The 19,970-nt window shown below is 58.2% G+C and overlaps 1 protein-coding gene and 1 pseudogene across 1 annotated transcript in view; one reads left to right on the top strand and one right to left on the bottom strand.

Moving 5' to 3' along the window:
* The window catches only part of LOC136570728 (uncharacterized), a 2,607,743-nt pseudogene that overhangs the window by 769,324 nt on the left and 1,818,449 nt on the right, over positions 1-19,970 (top strand).
* Positions 1-19,970, bottom strand: part of LOC136570729 (uncharacterized) — a 2,347,277-nt gene that overhangs the window by 621,103 nt on the left and 1,706,204 nt on the right.

Here is a 19,970-nt window from a genome sequence, read left to right as displayed (position 1 = left end):
ATGAGGCTGCTCTCTGGCCACTGGGTTAAACATTTTAGCACAAGAATTCCTTTGGCAAGACCCTGTTTAACGTCCACCTATAATTCAAATTCTTTTTCCCTGTCTGGAAGGCCCAGGCCACTCGCCTCAGTTAATCTTAATTTTAACACTTGAAAATTCTGTGTTTCCTGCTTGTGTCCATCCATCCAGTTTGTTGACTGGCAAGATAGGAGTGTTGTAGGGAGACATCCTTGGCTCCAAAAGCCCTGCCTTTAACAGGGACTCAATACCAGGCTGTGAGCCCTTCCTTCCCTCTCTTGGAACAGGGTATTGCTTGTCCTGGTTGCTTTAATTTGTAGAGGCTCCATATCTAATTTTCTGTATTTCCCTGGGGCTGCCCACACTTCTGGGTTCACTTCAGCATAGGCCTTGTCAGACTTTTGACACAGAGGTACAACAGAACTAGCCTCTGTATCCCTTTTTACAGTATTAAAATCCAGCTCTCAAACTCCTTCCTAGTTAATTACAATCACAGGAGGAAGAAAATGAAATTCATTTATTTCAAACCTATCCCCCACAGCTTCTAATAGTGGTTGAACAAATCATACCTGCTCATCTTTCCCACTCATTCCCTTAAAAATTTAAATATTCCTTTACTATTTTCCCCTTTAGGTCTAAGATTCAGAGCAGATTGAGAGGCCCCTGTGTCCATCAGAAAATGCCTCCTCTCAATGCAGACCCACCTGAATGTTCTCAAGGGCTCCAGTGTGGAGGGTCCCTGGTGTGATGGGAGCTGTGACAGCCCTGCCAATCCATGTCCATCACGGGGTGGACTTGCTGGTCCTGAGGGTGCTGCTGTCTCTGCTTGCAGTGTCCTTGTGCCCTGCAGCTGGAGCCCTGATTCCTTGCCAGGGGCTGTTTGGGTGGGCTGTGCCCTGCCGAGGAGGGCAATGCCTCTGCCGGGTGCTTGTGGCCGAGCCCGTGCCCTGGGTGCCGGGGCCCCCTTGGGCCCTGGGGCTGATCCCTCAGGGGCTGTAGGAGCTCTGCCCTGGCCTTTGCCTTCAGCTTGGCCTTTTGCTGCTCCCTTCTTGCACTCACCTGCTGGGCCTTTGTGCCCAAGTGCTGCAGGGCCTTCTTCTGCCCCTCCTGCAGCCCCCCTCAGTGCCTGTGGGTGCTTGTCTTGCTTTACAAGACAGGTGTCTGCTTGGGAAGGCAGAAAAAGCCTCTCTTGGAATGGAGAATGCAAACCCCCTCCCTCTTAATTTTTAGGATAGTGAAATCAAGGGGCTCTCAGGCAAAGATATGGGATTAGGAATAACGGTTCTTTACTAGTGTGTATAATATAATAATAGTAGTGTGTATAAACAGCTCCGGCAGTGACAACAAACAGAGCCCGGAGCCGGTCCCGGCCTTTCGGCTGCGGCGCTTTCCCCTTGGGTGCAGTTCCGGGCACGGCCGGCAGGGGCGCCGGTGGCTCCCGCGGGGCGGGGCAGCGCATCCCTGCCATGGGAACCTCTCTTAACGGCAATAGAGCAATCCCTTCATCTAACTCTTTCACTTTTTTACCTTCTATAGCCTTTCTCCTGTGTTTTGGGAAAGAATTTGGAGAGGGCTGCCTTTTAACTGAGCTCCTAGTGTTTCGATAAGGTGCTTCCTGTAGAGAGAGGGATTTTCCCTGAACAGCAGGAGCTGTGGTTACCAAGGGGACGTAACTCAGAGCAGGAGGGGTCAGGGGAGGATATCCCGCCGAGGCTCGGTCGGAGTGTGGGCACGGTCTGCTGCCGGAATCGCCAGAGGGGGATCTTCCCGTGGAGGCCGAGCCGGAGCGTGGGCAGCCCCCACATGGCTTATGGCGGCTGATCCGGCAGCTCCCGGCAGAGAAAAGGCAGGTGGGAGACCCCGGCAGCAGCAGCGGTGGTGCCCAGCGCAGCTGGCACGGGCAGGGCAGCCGGGGATGGGATGGCTGGGACCCGCCCTCGGTGCGGTCGGCGCGGTGACCTCGGCCCACGCGGCAGGAGAGAGCAACCCCCATCTTCCCCAGCATGGCCGGCAGAGCGGCCGCGGGCCGGGCAGTGGGGCCAGGGCACACAAATTCACCGCCAGCGCCGGGGCAGGTGGAGCTGCCCTGGGCAGTGAGCCCGCACCTGGGATGGAAACCGGGGCAGGCGGAGCTGAGGCGGGCAGCGAGCCGGGACCCGGGACAGGCGCCTCGGCCGCGAACGGAGGGGGCAAGACCTGCAAAGGATCCAACTCTCTTTCTGACTTTTCCTCTTGTTCCCCTCCCTTTCATTTCCCCTTTTTATTTTCTTGTTTTTTTCCTCGGGTGTTTCTGATACTTCAAAGATTTTTATTCTCCTAAAATCTCCTGTCTAACATATGGCATATTCTCTTTCTTCTAGATTAAATGGGTTTTTTTACAAATAAATCCAGAACCTAACAAATCTAAACTTCTGCTTGGATATTTTGAAATGGTCGACGAGCTAACTCATGACCTCCTAATGTTGTTTTTCTCATCACCTTTTTATTTATCCTTTGGCAAATTAAGCATCTTTCAGTTACTTGCTTTGCTACACCAAAAATCCCAGTGCACCCAAAATTCCTTAAAAAATGATCACACAAAGCTTGAGTACGCCAGTGGGGTTTCTGATGCACGTCTTCTAGTATTTTCCTAGTAAGCACATTTTATTAAGTAATTGTCTTCCATGTAGAAGTTTCTATTTCCCTGATTTATCTTGTTCATTTCCTATCTTGTTTAATTCTTTTTTCTCGGCTTCCCTAAACTTTGGAATTTCCAGTATTTCCTCGTTTGGAGTTAATATTAAAATAACTCTTTCAGCTCCATATTCTGCTGCATCCTTAGCTTTGTGATCTGCCCCCAGTTTGCCCAGTTTGCCTCTCCTTTGGCCCGGGCCGGCTTCCCCCCGCCCGCAGCGGCTGGGAGCAGCCGAGAGCCCCGCGCTGCCCATGCCGACCTGTCCCGGCTCCATCGCCGCTGCTGCCGCGGGCTGCGAGGGCTGCGGGAACGGGGCACCGAGGGTGTGGCTGCTGCTGGGGGAGGAGGAGGAGGGAGGGAGGGAAGGGCAGGGATGGAGGGGGAGGAGGAGGCGGGGTTAGCGGGGAGGAGGAGGAGAAGGAATGGAAGGGGCGGGATGGAAGAGGAGATGGGGGTAGGGATCCGACAGAGGAGGAGGAGGAGGGGGGATGGAAGAGGAGGAAGAGGAGGAGAAAGAGCAGTGAAGGAGGCGGGGTTAGGGGGGAGGAGGAGAGGGAGGTGGAGATAGGACAGAGGAGGAGCGGGAGGAAGAGGAAGAGGAGGGACAAAGGCAGATCAAGGCTGAGCTGAGGAAGCCAAGCGGTCTCGAGCCCTGCCTGAATTCGCAGCCCCCACCTGTGGGATCATCGCCCCCCCCCCCCCATGGCGCAGGTGAGCGGGCAGGGGGAGCCCGGCCCGGATATCCCGGGGGGTCCCTGGGTTGGGTTTTTGGGGGGATGTTTGGAGAATGAAGAAGTCCAAGGCTGAGCGGAAAAGGCCCCTCGGGGGGACATCGGGGGGTGGCAGTGGCGGCTGCCGGCAGAGGCAGCCTGGAGGAGCAGAGCCCTGTGTCCCCCAGGAGGCCAAAGTGGGAAGCCCAGAGAGGGGGGAGCGCCGCCATTGGCGGGAGCCTCAAGAGCCTGGAGAGGGGCAGGGGGGACTCCTTGGAGCCGCTGCAGCCCAGAGCAGAGAATGAGGGGAGAAGGGAGCCCGGGAGCCCAAACAGCCCCGGCATCCCGAAACGGGGAGAGCCAAGAGGGGGCAGTGCGTCCCCAGAGACGGCCTGGGGGGATCTCGTTGCCCTTGCCTGTGGCACGGAGGCAAATCCCATGCTGTCCTTGTCCTTCCTCGCCCAGAGCAGGAGCTGAGCATGGAGAGCAGGGAGGACAAATGCCCGCGGCAGAACCTGGTGGCAGAGGCCGTTTTGAGCGGCTCCACGGCGCAGGAAGCCAACGGGGAGGAAAAGGCCCGGAGATGCCGCACGAGGAGGGGCTGCAAATGCAGATGGCGGGGATGTGAGGGGGAAAGAGCCAGCCTGGGCCTGGAAGGCGGCCGGAGATGGAGCCAGAGCTCGGAGCTGGTGCTCCATGAGCAGCTCCATGATGGGGAGAAGCCCCACACGTGCGGGGAGTGTGGGAAGAGCTTCAGGTGGAACTGTGAGCTGATCAGGCACCAGAGGATCCACACTGGGGAGAGGCCCTACGAGTGTGGGGAGTGTGGGAAGAGCTTCAGGAGGAGCTCCCACCTGATCCAGCACCAGAGGACCCACACAGGGGAGAAGCCCTACGAGTGTTCCAAGTGTGGGAAGAGGTTTCAGATCAGGTCCAGTCTCCTCCAGCACTATCAGAGTCACACAGAGGAGAGGCCCTTCCAATGCCCCGACTGTGGGAAGGGATTCAAGCGCAACTCGCACCTCGTCAGGCACCGGCGCATCCACACAGGGGAGAGGCCCTACAAGTGTGATAAATGCAGGAAAATGTTTCAGACCAGCTCCAATCTCCTCCTGCACTATCGGATTCACACAGAGGAGAGGCCATTCCGCTGCCTAGATTGCGGGGAGGGATTCAAGCTCAACTGCCACCTCGTCAGGCACCGGCACATCCACACGGGGGAGAGGCCCTACGAGTGTCCCCAGTGTGGGAAGAGCTTCTCCAGGAGCTCTACCTTGACCCAACACCAACGGAGGCACCGCTAAGGGAAGCCCTGCGAGTGCCCCGAGTGCGGGAAGAGCTTCGTGCGCTGCTGCAGCTCCGTCCCCAACTGGAGGAGGCACTTTGGGCACAGCCCTGGTCACTCACATTCTCTGTGATCCATGTTGGAAACACTCCTGGCTGCTTCTCCTTTGGTTTGGCCGGAATTTTTTTCTCTTCTCCCTCTCTCTCTACTCCAAAAGCCAAGAGGGATGGATCTGTCACCTCAAAACCACTCAAATTCCACTGAAAATAACTGAATTTTAACCCAAAAAGGCTCAATCCTACCTTAAATTCCTTGTTCCCTCCTCAAAAAAACTCAATCCCATGCCAAACTCAATCCATTCCACAGCCACCAGGGTGAGATGGGGTTGGAAGGAGATTGGGAGAAGTGGGATCCCAATTTGGAGCAATGGGATGGGGATTGTGTAGGATGTATTTGATAGCAAGTAAAACTTTCAGAGTTACTGATTTCTGTCCCATTTATTTTCAGTCAAATCTGTTTGCAGAGTGCCACCTTCTCAGCTGATTCAATTCCTATAAAAATCCCATTTTTTAAATCATCTATCCCAAACAATCCAAAAACCAATATCAAAATAAAACCACCTGCACACAATTAATGTTTTAAAAATAATTTTAATTTTTCAAGAGTACTTAAGGATGTTATTAAAGTTTAATTGTTTGGTTGAAATGTCTGAGAAATTGTAGTGGTGTTTGGTTTTGTGTTTAGTATATTTGTAATATGAATTGTTTAACTAAGAAGTGTTAGATTGCTTGTTTGTTTCTTTAGATTTTTTTATCTAAAGTACATTAGTCATCGAGTTAAAATTTTCAAAAGGTATTTCTTGATATATAATTTGTTTATTTATATGCATTGGTAATATTATAGTAATAGTTATTTTTGGTTTGAGTTAAATCATAGTTGGAGTATTGTAACGAAGAGTTGAGATTTTTTTTATTATAATTTATTTAATTTCAATTATTATTTCTTTGGTTATAATTTTATTGCAATTTGTTGAGGGGATAGGAAGGAAGTTCAAGGGCAGGAACATTTTTTCCTGGCTGGGAACTGGAATTCCCGACCCTGGGAGTGTGTGCAGGACCCCACAGACTGGGATCAAATATGGACTGGGATCAAATATGGGCTGGGATCAAATATGGACTGGGATTAAAATAGGACTGGGATCAAATATGGGCTGGGATCAAATATGGGCTGGGATCCTTTGGATTGGGGCTGCACAGGCTGGGACCATATGGATCAGGACCACACAGACTGGGATTAACTGGACTGGGATCAAATATGGGCTGGGACTGTTTCTGAAAGTAACTTTGTTCTATAGTTTTTATTTCTGGTGTTAATTAAGCTCAGTGAAATAGCTGCTTGTGTTAAACTGCCTGCTTGGGTGGGATAACATCCAATGCACACGGGATGAGGACACCTGTACAGATCTGCCAACTATCAGCACTCACTGTCTGAAGGCAGAGTGCACCAAGGCCCAAAAACTGGAGGTGATAAAGAGAAGGAGCCAAAACCACAGCCAAGAAACACACATGCTCTGAAAAGGCAGACCCAGGGAGGGGCCATGTAAAATCATTCCTGGAATATGTAAAGTAGTTTATGGATATGCATGAGGGTCTATGAATATGCACCAGGCTGATGTAAGGGGAAAGGTATTTCAGGGCAATGCAGATTCCTTGGTTGTGGTTTTAGTCCATTCTTATCACCTCCAGTTTTTCGGCTTTGCTCCACTCTGACTCTGAGAAATTGAGGTTTTGGGATTTTTAGTATGTTGTGGATGGAAGCAAAATGGAGGGCACAGTGTTTCGTCCTGGTTTTCTTCTTCATGCTTCTTCCTTCTTCTTCATGGGTTTGGGTGGCTTTTTGTAATTGGGCAGAAATTCCACATTGCAGGCTCTTTGGGATCAGTTACTAGGTTAAAAGGGAAAATAATCTAGGTGTCAGTTCCTAATTGGATAGTTTAGTCTTAAAAGACCTTGGAACAAGAGATTGTTGGCCATTTTGTGCCTTCTAATGAAAAGCTGCTGAACTCCCAGTAATGAGGCTGTTTTACTGATAAGAACTAATAAACACTTGAGTCTGAACATGAATTACTGTCTCAAGTGCCTTCAATCCAGAGCCAGTGAAACCGACAACTGGTACCCCACAGCTTGAGGTAGTGCCAAGGCAGAACTTGTTCATGCTCTTTTCCCCTGGTGATTTTCTACTCCTGTCCAGACTCTGATAGCAAAGCCGTGCTGGTGACAAAAGATTGACCTTGGCATCCTGGGGCACTTTCTGGGTGGATGTTTGAATCTGCTTTTCCAGGCCTCGGGCTGAGCAGGGTGAGGCCGAGGCCTGGGCCCCTCCAGGCGGCGCCGGGAGCGCCCGGGGCAGCGGCGAGGGGCGGCCCTGAGGGGCGGCACAGTGGGCATTTCCCCCGAGCGGGCGGGCGGCAGGGAAAGGCGCCCTGGGCACAAGGGCAGGCACAAGGGCCCCGGCTCTCTGCAGTGCGGGCGGCCCAGCGCCAATCGCTGCTCCCGGAGCCGCTGCCAGGGCCGGGTCTCCTCCCCGCCTCTGGCCCTGCACCTGCAGCGCTGCCTCCGCCTCTGCCGGGCTCCCCGGCACGGACGGCAAGGACGTGGACACGCTGCAGCAGGGGCCCAGCAGGGACACCCAGATGGTGCCAGGGCTGCAGCTCCTCTCCTGCAAGGAAAGGCTGACACAGCTCGGCTTCTTCAGCCTGGGAAAGAGACCCAGCCTTGATCCAGCTGTGGCCTTCCAGTACCTGAGGGCAACACACAAGAAAGCTGGACAGGGACTTTGTACGAGGGCAGGCAAGGACAGGACAAGGGAGCGTGGATCCAAATGGAGAGAGATTAGGTTTAGGTAAGGGATTTAGAAAAAAGACTCTCCTGGAACAGGTTGCCCAGAGAAGGTGGGCATGTCCCGTCCCTGACAGTGTTCAAGGCCAGGCTGCATGGAGCTCTAGACAAGCCGGTCCAGTGCAAGGGGTCCCCAGCCACAGCAGGGGGGTTGCAGCCATGGGATTTTCCAGATCCCTTCCAAGCCAAACCATGCCACAACTCCATGATTCTGGGATACTTCCCCTCCTCATCCTCTGGCAGAAAAAGAAACTTGGCCCCAAGTTCCACACTGCAGACCATGTCTTTTGGCAGCCTGCAACTGTGTCAACAGAGGATGAAAAGAGATGACATTGCTGACACGATTTCCCTTTTCTACTTGAAAAGTAAATGCTCTGCTCCTGTCCACTCTGGCAAAATTGTCACAAGAGGCAATTGTTCCCCATGAAATGCTTGGTCTCATGCAAAGAAGAAAGAAGCCAGAAGCCAACACTCTTCGTTATTGCTACATTGTTTTCTTTGGTTACTTCTCTAATAGGAATGACTTTGGGGTGTGATTTGTTTGTTTCTCTCTTTCGTTCCTTGGGGCGCGTGGCGGCTCCTCCGTTGGGTTCGCGGGGGCAACGGAGGAACGGCCGCGAGCTCCGGCGGCTCTGCAGCAGCAGCAGCAGCAGCAGCGCTTCTCTCAATCGGTTTTCTGCTCGACTTCCCACTCGCTCGACATCCCCTTCTCCCTCTCACACTCACTCTACTCCTGTCCTGTCCCGTGCTGTGCCGTCCGTGTTCCGCCTCTCCCAGCCCGGCTGATGCCGCGTCCCGCAAGGCGCCCTTCGGCGGGGCCGCCCCGTGCCCGCCCCTGCCCGGTCCGCCGTGGTTCTGCCTCGGCCGGGCTCTCTCCGTCCTGGCTGTGGCGCTGCTGGAAGAGCCGCTCGCTCTGGTGCTGGCGGAGCAGCGCGGGCTTTTGGCTGCACCTGGCGCGGTCTCTGGCCCAGCCCCGGCCGAGGCCCTGGGCCCGAACGAAGCCCCTGCCACGGTTCCGCCCGCTGCCGCCCGGCTCCTGCCCCGTGGCCGACAGCGTGGCCGGCAGCTGCCCCGCTCCGATCTCCGCCGCTCGCCAGCTCGGCCGCCGGCCCCGAGCCGCCGCAGCCCGGGGCAGCTCGGCAAGCAGCAGTGCGCCGGGCGGGCGGGTGCCCCAGGCAGAAGAGCGGCAGCGCCGTGCCACCCGCACGGGCGGAGAGGCCTCTCCTAGAGCAGCTCTAGCGGCAGGGCCCGCTGCTGGGCAGCGGCGGCTGCGGCAGTGTTTACTCCGGTCCCCGCCTCACCGACGGCGCCCTGGGAAGAGACGGGGCCGGCTCGGAGGGCGGCGGGCGATGAGCTCAGCCTTGGCTCGCAGGCGGCCATCAAGCGAGTGTCCCGGGAGCGCATCTCGGAGTGGGCGCGGCTGGGGAGTGAGCGGGGCCAGCGGGAGGAGCCGGCGGGGCATGCCGGGCGGGGCTGAGGCGAGGCCCGGCAGGGCGGCAGCCGGAACGCTGCGAGGGCAGCGAGCGTGGAGTGAGCGGGGGCCGCACAGCGCCCCGGGCCGGGTCATGGCGAGCCGCGGCGGGGCCGGGCAGGGGCTGCCTGAGGCGCGGCGCAGCATCGGCCCCGCTGACGGCATCGCGGTCCCCCCGCAGCGCAAGGGCGCCCTTGTGGCCCTGGAGCTGGCGCTGCTGTGGAAGGTGTCGCAGCCTGGCTTCTCCAGCGTCGTGAGGCTCCTGGACTGGTTCGAGGTGCCCGAGGGCTTCGCGCTGCTCATGGAGCGTCCGCAGCGCTGTCAGGACCTCTGGTACTTCCTGCACGAGCGGCGGTTCCTGACGGAGCCCGTGGCGCGGGGGCTGTTCCGCCAGGTGCTGGAGGCCATGGGGCACTGCAGCAGCCGCGGTGTCCTGCACCGCCACATCAAGGCCGAGAACGTCCTCATCGACCTGGCCACGGGTGAGGTGAAGCTCATCGACTTCGGCTGCGGCACGATCCTCCAGGACACGTTCTACACCTGGATGTCAGGTGAGCCCAAAGCCGGGGCCCAGCTGGGCAGCGGAGTTCCCCCCTTGGCTAGCAGAGGGGGAAGAGGGAGGGAAGGAAGGAGGGAAGGAAGGAGGGGGAATCCACCTTCAGCCAGCTGCAGCCAAGTTGCTTTGTGGCAGGGCAGGGGCTGGCTGTTGTGGAACGGGAGCTGGCTGGGAGGGAGGGAGCAGCATGGGCCTGATGAGCTGCGCCCGTGTCCCATGGGAACGCCGGAGTACAGCCCACCGGAGTGGATCCTCTTTGGCTGCTACCATGGCCAGCCAGCCACCATCTGGTCCCTGGGCATCCTGCTCTATGAGCTGCTCTGTGGGCACCTTCCTTTCCACAGCAACGAGGACATCGTCCGGGGCCAGCTCTTCTTCCCACCCTGGGTGTCTCAAGGTGGGGATGCGCCTTCAAGGCACGAGGGGAAGAACAAACGGGGTTGGGAGGGGCAGCTGGCACATAAGCGTCCTGCTCTTGCAGCTGGTGAGGAGGTGCATCTCCTGGGCTTAGCTGGAGGAGGTGGCACCTGTGCCTCTGTGCTGGTGTCCTCCGCAAGAGAGGATCGATAGGAAGCTTTTGGCTGCAGCTCTGAGCACTCCTGGTGTGGCCTGGGCACTGTGGAATGTGGTTGAGCATGGACAGGAGCCTTGGAGCTCGTCCAGTGCCAGCGCTGCCCCAGGGGCCACGGTCTGCAGGGACAGCCCCTTCGAGAAGGACGAGGACCTGGTTTGGGATTGGCTCCTCTCCTGGCAGCAGCTCTGCAGAGGTGGGCACCCGGCTCCACAGCTCGGCTGGCAGAAGGGCTCCGGGCAGGCGGCAGCGGGCACACGGGCATCCCGCTCTTGCAGCTGCTGAGGAGGTTGCTGTGCCGGTATTAAGCAGAGGAGGTGGAATGTGGCCTGCCCCGCTGCCCTTCTCTAAAGACAGAGAATGGGTCGGGAGGTTTGGGCTCTGAGCAGAGCCAGCAGCCTGGCCCGGGCACAGGCCATGGCGGGACAGGGGGACAGGAGCCTGCTGCCACTGACCGTGGCTCTCTGGTTTCTCTCCGCAGGCTGCCAGCACCTCATGCCATGGGAACGGCACCGCTCGGCCTGCCAGGCTGGGAGGGCTGGAGGGCGGCCGGTGTTCATTTGCTGTCAAAAATAAATTGGGTTTTTTTGTCATTGTCATCATCGGAGCGTTTCTTTCCTCCTTTTCCAAGCTCTTGGCCTCCCTTCCTCCAGGGTAATCTTTTTTGTCCTTCCTCAACCGCTTGATGGCATTTGGCAGGGGGGGTTAAGCAACGTGAAAAATTCAACAACAGCTCCCGTTGCCAACTGCAGCAGCCCCTTCAAGAGCCCTGAGCTTCCACCAAAGGTCAGTGTGTGCCTTGCAAAAGGAAGTGCTTTGCAGTGATGGGGTTGTTGCCCTGCTGCAAAAGCTGGGAGGAAATCAGAAATGGAAAAATGCCAATTTGGCTCAACCACCGCCCAGGTTCTTCATCTTTTCCCTCTTCTCCATGACAGGCAGGGCTGGACTCCAGCAAGGTTCAAGTCCTTGGTGCTCTCTGGCATCAAAGGGATCAAGTAAACTCTTGCACGCAGGGACTACAACAGGGCTACTTGTCAGATCCCAGGAAATTCCTCTGGCTGCCCTGGAGGACTCGAGTCCCTGCCCAGGGGGCTCAGAGACCCTGGCACAGAGCCCAAGACCCCTGTGCCTTTGATTTAGCCCTTGGAAAAATCAACTTTATATGAAGAGTTGCAAGCCATGACAGTCTAAGTAGAATGACAGTGAATTTATCCCAGGGTGAAAAATAGATTTTTGGGGGTTTCTAGAATGGGGCTTCAGGGGGCAAAATGGAGGAATCTGGGCGTGTCCAGCCTTTCTCCTTCTTCTTGGCCTTCATCTTCTGCTGTGATGTTGGCACTTTTAGAATGGTTAAGAGTAGAAGCTTACTGTCTAACATAGGTGATAGGTATTGGAAAGTAATTGTAAATATCGTACAGGTAGTTTTTAGTATAAGAAGATAACACTGCCCTGGGGCAGGCAGAGTGCCTTAGACTGTCTTGCTTAGAGGACCTCGGCAGGACAGGAGAAAGAATTTTATAGATAAGACACAAGAAACAACCTTGAGAGCCAGAAATGAAGAGCTCTGACTCCTTCTTCAAGCGCCGGGCTGGGAAAAGAGACTTTGGAACTTATCTCGGGCTCACACTGACCAGCCAGAGACTCCGAGAGCATGAGTCCGTAAGACGAAATACTGAAGGATTGGCTCCAAAACATAAATATCCTTGTTGGCCGTGTCTTCTTGACCAAGAAATCCTTCAAAGCTCTTGTAACTACAAGTCTTGCGGCCCTGTAAGCCATGCGGTGCAGATGTGAGCCAAACTCACCCTTCCTGTCTATGTAGAAGAGAAGAAAAAGCAATGGCATCATCTGAAAAACTCAGAGGTCCGCTCTCTAGCTCCTTCCAAACTCCTCCAAATCACCCAAAGTGCGATTTAGCTACAAATAGATGACAAGGACTCTTAGTGCTGGCTCTTGGACTCCAGAGCAGCTGCTTTAGAATCTTTCACAGAAGCCTGTGCAGTTCTGTAGTGCCAGAAATGGATCATTTGAAGAAACTTTCCCAACTGACTTGCATGGAGGTTTGTTTGAAGGGTATTTGAGGAGAAAGGCTCGCGGCAGAGCTCTGGGCTTTGGCCTAGCTGTGTCCCCTGCTGATTGTCAAGTGTGCCATCAGCTGCAGGGCTTTCTGGGCTAAAACTATCATCAAGTCACTGGGGCTTGCTCTTTTTGGCCTCTAAAAGCTGGAGCCACTTTCGGGGCAAATTTGGAGACCTCATCTCTGGGAGGATGGAGCAGCTAGGATTTTCCCAGTTGCTGGCAATGGTTCTCCAGGCCCTGGGTGTAAAACGGGGCTGCCCAGCAAGTGCGGATCTGCAAGATGATAAACAATTGTCTTGGTTTGAAAAGAGAGGTGTCTGCTAAGGAAGGCAGAAGCCTTCTCTGAAATGGAAAATGTCAATCCCCTCCCTTCAAATGATTCTCATTTAGAAATTCAAATGCTCTTGGGAAAAGATATGGGGATAGGACTGAGCCCGCAGAGCCGGGCAGCGTTTGCTGATGCTCTGAGCCCTTGCTAAAGATCCTGTGCGGGCTGTCTCAGACACCTGGGGCCAGGGATTCCTTCCAAGCTGGGCCACTTTGGCTGGGCCGGGGGCGGCCCCGGGGCAGAAGGCAGTGTGTGCAAGGGCCCTGGGTGGCACGCTGCAGCATGGTCACCGTGCCATGGAACGGAAGCCGGTGTCCAAGGCCCCTTTGTGACACGTGGGAAATAGAAGCTTGCCCGGCTGCTGGCAACACGCAACGGGGCACAAGGGGACAGAGCGGTGCCGTGAGGAGCCCCCGCACAGCGCACTCGCTCCCGTCTGACCCGGAGCTTCTCCGCGGCGCTGTTCCTGCAGCTGAGCTCGAGGCCAGAGCACAGGACTCGCTGACCCGTGGCCTTCCTGAGGCTTCTATTCTGCAGCTGCCCTCAAGGGCAGAGCGTGGGACTTGGTGCCCCGGAGCTTTCCCAAGGCATCTCTCCTGCAAGTAGCTCCAGGCACAGCCATGGAGCAGAGACCCCCGAGAGTGCCCAAGCTTGCCTGGGTGGCGGAGGAGGAGGAGGAAGAAGAAGGCCCTGGAGCTGCCCCAGCCCAGGAGACAGAAGAGGTGGTGCCGTTCCATCCACAGCAGGAGGGTGAGTGGCAGAGCTGGGCTGTAGGGCTGGAGCCTGCAGTCAACTTGGGCACATGCCATGCCATGCCATGCCATGCCATGCCATGCCATGCCATGCCATGCCATGCCATGCCATGCCATGCCATGCCATGCCATCCCCTGGGGAAATGCCCATGGACAGGAAGGAAGAGGGGCCGGGCAGACACCCCGCAGTGGCCGTGCTCCATCCCCTGGGGCATCCCGGGGCTCTCCCTGCCTGGGCAGCGCAGGGCTGGGCTCTGTTCTCCGGCCTCTCCCGCAGCCCCTCAGCTCTGGCTGCGCTCGCTCTTTGCCAGATGCAGCCCTGGAGCGCACACAAGAGCAGGGATCCAGCCGTGGCCGCTTCCGCAGCACAGCGCAGGTACCTGCAGCCACCCCCACCTGGGCTGCGCCTGCTGTCCCTGCTCAGCCCAGCACCGTGTGTGCAGAACTCCATGCAACATCCCCGGCCTCTTGCCCTTCTCCTACAGCTCATCTGTGACTTTATCCGGAGCTTTGGGCAGGAAGAGACCAGCACCATGGGCACTGGGCTCAGAGCTCACTCAGAGCTCCTCAGTCATGAGACCAGTGCCGCCCTGCTGGATTTGCTCCTGGAGAAGGGTGTTGCCAGGACAGAACAAGTGAGCAGCCTGGGGCCAGGCTTCAATTCCCCCATGAGTCCCGTGGCTTCCCCAGCCACGCCTGCTGGTCCCTGGGAGCCTTTGAGGCCATGGCAGTGCGCTGGCAAGGGAAGCACTTCTCTGGGGACCCGGGGGACATGGCTCCCTCTGGCAGCTTTCCAAGTCTCCCCGTTCCTTCTCCAGGTGCCAGCCATGGTGAGGTCCATTCACCGATGGCTCCTGGCCAATGATTCTGCCCAGCACAGGCTGGACAAGGCCCTGCTGAATCTCACCAGAGCACACCCGGGTGACGCAGTGGTGACGCTCCTGCGTGTGGCCCCGTCCTGTGACAGGTATGGGGCCCACCTGCCCAGAGGGCTCAGGCCTCCCCAGCCCATCACCCTGTACCGCCTGGCCCAGGTGTCTGAGCAACAGAGAGTTCCAGGGCCCTCTGGCTGCTGCCTTTCCCAGCCCTGGCACGTCGGCCCCCGAGCCTGCTGCCATGCTCCCTTGCCGTCCCTCAGGGGCCTGTCCCCACAGGGCTGGGCTGCCTGGCTGCTGCTGGCCAGGCCCAGTGGGCAGAGGAAGAGCCGGCGGTCAGCCCGGGCCCCTAGGGATGCCCAGGCCACGGTGCTGTGTCTGAGACCCCCCTGAGACAGAGCTCTAACCCCGCAGAGCTGCCATCTCCATGTGGAAGACCATCATGTGCTCGTCCAGGACTGCGGAGCCAGTGCTGCTGATCCTCCTGGATGTGCTGGGCAGCTGGCCAGAGCACAGCACGTGCACCTCCGATGGGGACAAAACGGGTGTCTTTGGCCTGGCTGTGAGTTTCTGCAAGTGGCCTTTGCTGGCCCCAAGGCCGCCTCTCCAGCAGCTCTCCATCCTCCTTCCCCCACTGCATCTCCCTGCCTCAGGCGCTGGCCTGAAACCTGGCCCAGGGGCAGCCTCAGGCCCACCAGGCCCCATGCTCCCCCTGCCAAGGTCTCTGCGGGCCTCTCCCTGCCCTGCTCGGGCCCTGCCCCAGGGACACCTGGGCACTGAGTGCTGTCTCGGGGGGCTTTGTCCCTTGCAGGCAACCGTGGTGATGTGGAAGATGCTCCAGGAGCCCCATGTGCCACGTGTAGTGACGTCGTATTTCCCCCAGCTATTTGTGCATCTGCTCTTCCAAGTGTTCTTCAGCACAGAAGAGATGCCAGAGGAGGTCGATGCCTTCTGGAAGGAATGCCTGCAAGAGCATGGCCTTGCCACCAGCCCCAACAGGTGCTCCATGCCAGTCCTCCTGTCCCTGCCACGTGGCCTGCCAAGGAGCCAGTGCTGCCAGGGTGACCTGGCCTTTGCTGTGCACACAGGTTTGCAGTGCAGAGCCTGAAGTCCCTGCTCTGCCGAAAGCAGTACAAGGAGGTGGTGGTGTCAGTGGAACGCAAGCGTGGCTGGGACACGCTGCTCTGTGCTGACACCCACCACTATGCTGTGGGTCTGCTGGCCAGGTGAGACTCCCCTTCTCCCCATTGCTCCCGGCATTTGTTCCCTGTGCCCGGGCTGTCCCACACAGTCCCCGTGGCCCTGGGACACAGGGCCTTGTCACCGAGGGACGGCCAAGCAGACTGGAAAAGGCTGGGAGGGGAGAGAGCACAGGAGGAAACACCTCCTAAAGGGCCCAGGTCCCCTTGCAGGATGGTGGTGAAAGACCAGCAGGCTCTGCGAGCCTGTCCTTGGAGAGATTTGCTCAGGTTCCTGGTCCCTTTTTCGCCCTCCTAGGGAGATGCGCCATGCTTGTCTTGGGTTGGGTTCCAGTATTGCCACCTCCTCTGGCTGCTCAGCACACAGGAGCCACACTGGGATCTGCCCGCCCTGGCGTTCCTTGTGGAGGTGAGCCGGGTGTGCAGCGCTGCCTGGCTGAGCTGCCTCCCAGCTCTCTGCCCTCTGGGAGCTGCAGCCGCCTTGGACGCTGCCCGCGCCCTGTGCTGCTGCTGCTGCTGCTGCTGCTGCTGCTGCTGCCTGGGCCCAGCCCTGTGCAGCTCCGGGCTCCTGCCGGCCGGCTCCCCCATCACTGGCCCGTGCCTTTCAGCCCCTCGAGTGCCTGGATGCCAGTGAATGTGGTGCCAGTGTTGTGAAGGTCTCTTCAAGGTACCTGCAGAGCGAGTGCAGGGAGAGGCGTCGCCTGGCGCTCAGGGCCCTGCTGGAGCTCATTGATGATCCCTCAATGGTGAGAAGGGGGCGGTGGCTGAAGCTGCGCTGGGAACGCAGTCACTTGGCCTGGCCTGGGCTTGGGGCGCTGGGGCAGCTGCTCCCAGCTCTCCTGCCTCCCGCTTCAGCTGCCCGCGTGCTTCGGGACAGGCCTTTGGCCTCTGGGCCCTGCGGCAGCAGGATGGCCTTTCACAGACTTGTGTTCCGCACAGGCCGAAAGAATGTGGAGCCTGACCCAATGCCTCATGGACCTACTGTGTGACAATGATGCAGAGATAGCTGGCATGACCCTCATCACACTCAGCTTTCTATTCCTGCACAAATCACACATTCTGATGTCAACCCCCACTGCCCTGCAGCTGGCTGAGGCGCTCCTGCCACTCTTTGACCACGTAAGGCTCTGTGCCCCCAGCCACAGCCGCTGGCTGCTGCCTGGAAACTGTGTGCCCTGTGCATTTCCAGCCCTGTGCCCAGGGGGGCTGCAGGAGCCAATGCTGAGGTAGGTTTTCTTTTTTTTTTCCTACAGGATAATAGCCAGGTACAGCTGCTCTCCATCAAACTCTTCCGAGACATGATGGAGTATTTGGAAGAGAGAGAAAAACCTTTGGAAAGCCCTGTGCAACAGAGCCTGCTAGCACTCTTCTTCCACTGCCATGATGAGAATCAGCGTGTGGCAGAGGTGAGGACTCGTGGGCTGCTGCTGTTCCCCTGGCAGGGGGCTCGGCTGCCTCCTGCCCTGCGCCTGCTGGATCGCAGCCTCCCGCAGGCCATGGCACGGGGACGCGGGTGCCGTGCCCTGGGCTGTGGGGCCATCTCGGCGTCCCTGCTGCTCTCCAGGCTTCTCGGGAAGCGCTGCTTTGTGCGGTCAAGTTGATGAAGAGGAGGGATCTCAAGAAGCTGGTGAAGGAGCAGCAACTGTGCAAGTTCAGCGAGTGCCTGGTAAGGAGGGCCTGCAAGGCCCAGCCTCAGGCTGGAGAAGGCCCCTGAGGGCGGCGCTCAGTGTGCGGGCCGGGCAGCTGTGCCCCTGCCCGCTGCGGCAGCCAGAGGCCGCGCGGGCTCCTCTCCAGGCTCCCGAGGGCCCGAGCCGGGTGCCCGTGGAGCCCCGGCCCGGCGGGGCTGCGGGGCGGCACCGCGGCTCCCCGGGCAGCAGCCGGCCCGCTGCCCCCTCCCCTCGGGAGCCCTTGGCCGGCGGCTGCTGGCCGCGCCTCAGGGCTGTGCGGGCAGGGGAGGCCGGGGCTGGGCGCAGGCAGCACCCGGCCCAGGGGCTAAACCCGCGCCAAGCCTTCCCTCCTGCCGCTCTCTGCAGCTCGCAGAGGACAGGAGCCGAGCGGCCGAGCACCTGCGCCGGGCCCTGCGCTACCTGCAGAGCCCACAGGAGCCCCTGCAAGAGGCGGCCATCAGCTTCATGGGTGAGCCACGAGCCCGCGCCCCCTCCCGGGCCCGGCCCGCCGCAGCTCGGCCCCGGCCCCGCCTGCTGCCCCGGCAGCGCCAGCTGGGCCCGGCGCCGTGGAGCCCCGCCTGGGCTGGGCATTGCTGCTGCCGCCCTCTGGCAGCCGTGCCCTGGGGCGGCAGCGTGCGCCAAGGGCCGGGCTGAGCCCTGCCGGGCCAGCAGCCCGTGTGGCCACAGCGCCGGCAGCGCCGCTGGCAGGGAGCTGTGCCGCTGCCGCCGTGACAGGCTCTGTGTTCACAGGCATGGCCGGGCGGCACCTGAGGGGGCAGCAGCGAGAGCTGCAGCTGATCTGCACTGGTGAGTGAGGGCAGCGGGCTGGCAGCGGGGGCTGCCGGGGGGGAGCTGCAAGCCCTGCCCCGGCTGTGGAGGGCTCTGCTCCCGTGGCCAGAGCACACTGAGCTTTCAGGGCCACGGGGGCCATTGGTGGCCCGCAGCTTCGGCCTGATCGCCTTGCTCCCTGCTCCCTCCTGGCCATGGCAAGACCCGCCTGGCATGGCCATTGCTGGGGGCTCTCCTCGACTCCCCGCAGATCTGCTTCTGACCCTGGCTCTGTTGCTCTCTCTTGCAGCCCTTGAAGACAAAACAAATGACATCAGCCTGGCCGTCGGAAGCTTGGCAATTCAAACGCTCTGCATCCTCAAGTCAGGAGAGCAGGCTCCCATCTCCAGCTTCCAGTGGCTCCGAAATCACCTGCGCAGGGCATGGAAGACACGGCCTCGTCTGTCGCTGCTCGGCTGCCTGCCCTGCTGCAGCTCTGTGGAGAGCTGATGCCAGAAGCTCTTTTTGCTGTGACCACTTGAGTCAGGAGGAATTTTCTTTTACTTCAAGAATGTTCTTTTCTTTTTTTTTTTTTTCTTTCCTTTACCATGTAAATATAGACTGTGTTCTAATACACAGACTGCCAGGATCTTTCTTTTGCTGCCCAGGGTCCGCAGGGCCTAGGGGCAGAGGGGATAAAGGGTGCTTGTGCTCAGCCAGCTGCCCAGGCGTGCAGTGGGCAAGGGGAAATGGCCAGAAGGCCCTTGGCCTTTGGTGGTTCTGCTGAAGCCTTTGTGCTGCCCACAGAGCGGCTGGGCAGGGGCCGGAGCTGCGGGGATCCCTGCCAGAGCGCTGCCTGGAGATGGCCACAAGCCCTGTGCCAGGCAGGAAGCGCCATCCGTGCCCTCCTGCCCGTCTGCTGCTGGCTGCCTTGCTGAGGGCTCCCAGGTGCCTCTGCCTGGGGCTGCTCTGGAGCTGTTGTGGGGCTGCGGCGCTGCTGCCGGGCAGCTTGGCCGCGCTGGGGCAGGGCCTGAGGGGCTGGGGCGCTGGCAAGCCCTGAGCAATGGGGCTGTCAGAGGCCACAAGCAGCCCCCTGGCAGCCGCCTTCTTCCTGCCAGAGCTGACTTGCCAGGCGGATCCTGGGCACTCTGGAACTAACAGCATCAGTGTTATTAGAGAATGAAAGTGATCAAAGATGTCTGAAGTCCCACCATTTCAGAGGTGTTTGAGGGGGAATTTAGGATTTGGGGACACATTCTGTGTGGAGTGCCCCTGTGTCTAAGAGGCAGGAATTTGATCTCACCGTTCTTGTGTTGCTAAGAAGTCCTCCCCTGACCTAAACCCAAACTCCAGCCCTGGGATACCCTATAAAAACCCCATGGTCCTCCTTTGCCCCGTCTTTCGGGGGTCAGAAATGGATTCTGGAGCTTTCTGAAACCCAGACCCGTCTCGTTTGTTCCTGGCACCGGCAGCTGCAGCCTCCCTGGACACCATGAACTCTGGAGAATGGGGGCAGCCAGTGGGGACAGGTCCTGGACTGCAAGATAAGTGTGTGTTCTGTTTGCCATCTGTCAGTGGTGGGGCAGTTATGTTCTGTTCATTGGGCAGTTTCTCTCTTCCACAACAAATCCTCCCTGTGGCGAGGTGTGTTCCATTAATAGGCCATTAATTATTAATTATCTTCTGGTAATGGGCCACTGAGTGTCACTGCATGGCTGATTAAATGACATCATCCCATTGGGAGATGCTCCACCCAGGGGGAGGAGCCAAGCATTCCTACCTGGATAGAATCTGAGATTTGGAACACTGTAGGCAGCCTTTTCCTCCTGGATTCCCAGAGGAGCAGCTGTCTTTCTTCTCCACGGGATTCCCAGAGGATCAGCCTTTTCCTCCTGGATTCCCAGAGGAGCAGCTGTCTTTCTTCTCCACTGCATTCCCAGAGGATCAGCCTTTTCCAACTGGATTCCAAGAGGAAGGAAGATTCCCAGGCCCATCTACAGCAGCCCTGGACCTTCAGAGGAAAACTCCACCCTTCTCCAGGATCCCTGCTCCAACAGAACCACACCTGGCACTGCAGGAGGGCTGCAGCCACCACTGAATGGGACTGCTGCCAGCACCCT

Source organism: Molothrus aeneus, unplaced genomic scaffold, assembly GCF_037042795.1.
Source record: "Molothrus aeneus isolate 106 unplaced genomic scaffold, BPBGC_Maene_1.0 scaffold_36, whole genome shotgun sequence".
In the NCBI taxonomy this organism is placed as follows: Eukaryota; Metazoa; Chordata; class Aves; order Passeriformes; family Icteridae; genus Molothrus; species Molothrus aeneus.
The sequence above is the reverse complement of the archived record's forward strand: the minus strand, read 5'-3'. Positions and strand labels throughout refer to the sequence as shown.